We start from the raw sequence: 2480 nt of genomic DNA on the forward strand, positions 1-2480 counted from the left end.
CGAGGCGGGCCCTGCGCGCTCCCGCGCCGCTGGGCCTGCTGCAACCACTCTCGCGAGACTCCCACTCGGCTCCTAGGGCCATTCCACTGGCGCTCGCGAGAAGGAAGGCGCAGTCGTCGTCGCCGTCCCCCGCCCCCCCAACGCACCCCGCCCCCTCTCACCTTGCAGGAGCTGTCCAAGGTGCTAGATCCTCGGCCATGCCTCGTTCAGGTTGTAGGTGGGCACCTTGGAGAACAAGAGCATAGTGAGACCCAGAGATGGGAGCCTGGTACCAGCAACTGATGCTTCACCTTCCAAATCTGTAAAGTGGGGAGAATAACCCCATACCAATCTCAGGGGCCTCTGGGATGTACTAGGAAGGAGTAAGAAACAGCATGATGAAGGGCTGGAGAGATGGCTCAGTAGTTAAGAGTACTTGTGCTCTTGCCAAAGATTAGGGTTCCATTCCCGGCACCTATAGGACGGCTCCATAACCCCAGTTCCAGGGAATCCAACAGGCATGCACGTGGTGCACACACATGGATGCTGGCAAAACATTCATACACATAAAATAAATGATTTTTTTAAAAGAACTAGATAGTTTGATGAAATAAGAAATAGAGATAGAGCGGGACATGGTGGTACATGCCTTTAATCCCAGCACTTGAGAGCCAGAGACAAGCCAATCGCTGTGAGTCTGAGGGCAGCCTAATCTACACGGTGAGTTCCAGGACATTTGGAGCTACATAGTCAGGCCTTGTCTCAAAAAAAGAAAGAGGGGGTGAGTATAGAAAGGTACATAAAGAAATAGGAAGAACGCAGGTGTGTTGATTCACACCTATAATCCTAGCCCTTGCAAGACAGGGGCAATGGGATCAATGAAGTTCAAAGCCAGTTTTATCTACACAGCAAGTTCCAGGCTACCAGGGATATACAGTGAGCAACTGTCTCAAAATAAATAAATAAATAAATAAATAAATAAATAGGAATAGAAAAATAGGGAACAGCTTTGAAAAAAGCCAGAAAAAAAAGAAAGAGATAATAATATACAGGCGTGAACAGCAAGAATGAAGAAAGACCAAGGCAAATGCTTAGGAACACAGAACTTGGGTGGCTCTGAGACTCTTTGGAGACATGGAGCTGGGGGAGTAGGAAGACAGGCAGTCATTGTGAGTGGTGTTTACATAGCAAACCCCTGTGGGCTCTCCACAGTCAAGGCCATTCCCCTGTCCTACCAGCCAATTGCTTCTGCCCCTCACCCACACCACCACAGGCCTGGAAGAGGGCTTCCGTGGGTGGGATACACTGCAGGGATTCTTTGCCCAGAATAAGGGCCCATTGTCTGGCTCTAGGCTGCCAGAGCCCGGGCCTCACTCCCACAGCTGGCATGACAGGGGAGGGATCGAGGGGAAGCAGACAAGAGCAAGTGCAGGAGAGACAAGGAAGGCTGAAAGAGGCTGAACAGGAAGAATGTGAGCCCCCAGGCCAACCAGAAGGAAGAGCCCTGGGTGACAGGCGGGACAGCCGAGTTCTCTTCTAGTTCTGTCCTCAGTCCACCCACATGGTTCCTTATTCTGTATAAATGTGCTGAATTTCTAGGCAGTTGTTGGGATGTCTCCATCAAAGTACACAGCCTACCAATTCCAGCTTCTCTGTATGGGTGTTTGTCGTTTCTTCATTCCCCAGAGATCCAGTTAGGTCAGGCTTTAATCTGTGAAGGTCATGACACATGTAAATAAAAATAACAAAAATAAGTATTTTTTAAAGGAAGGTAATTCCCCACAGGCACGCCCCAGAGGGCCATTTCCCAGGGAGTTCTTGATTCTCTCAAGCTGACATGAACACTAACCATTACACACATGTAGACATAAGTTACATATGAGACAGTGTCTGGTACATAATAAACATTCAATGAATATTTAACTCCTACAGCAGTGGGGATGTGTGTTTCTTGTGGGCAGAGTGAGAGAGCCTGAGCCAAACCATGTAATAGCATTAACATTTCAAGCTTGAAGGATGCCACATCTGCTCCCATGCCTTTACTCAAAGCATGTCATAAAGGTAATCCCAAAATAGGTCCAGAGAGGAATGCTTCCCAGATAGGATGATGAGGAAAGTCACATGACAAATGGCAGTGTTTAATCCCATTGTAGGGAGATACAAATGACTGAGAGCAGTAACCTAGTCAGTCACCCACAGGGCCAGTTCCAAGCTGCTTGTGTTCCCTGTCTAGCTATGGCCAAATGAGGCATGTCCACCCAAGGATCTCCAGGACAACATCTACATTACAGGTCAATAAACAAGTGAAAATATTAGCTTTTACTAAACTTTTGATTCATCAAAGGAAGTGCTAAGTCTTATGAAGCAACCACTATTATCCTCATTTATAAATGAAGCAAGTGAGCATCAGAGATGCAATCAATCCACCCAAGGAAATAGAATGGATGGATCTAAGAAATGGATGATAATCTTTTAAGATCTATTTATTTTACTGTATGTGT

Source organism: Peromyscus californicus, unplaced genomic scaffold (assembly GCF_007827085.1).
Source record: "Peromyscus californicus insignis strain IS unplaced genomic scaffold, ASM782708v3 Scaffold_11__1_contigs__length_118956290, whole genome shotgun sequence".
Classification (NCBI taxonomy): domain Eukaryota; kingdom Metazoa; phylum Chordata; class Mammalia; order Rodentia; family Cricetidae; genus Peromyscus; species Peromyscus californicus.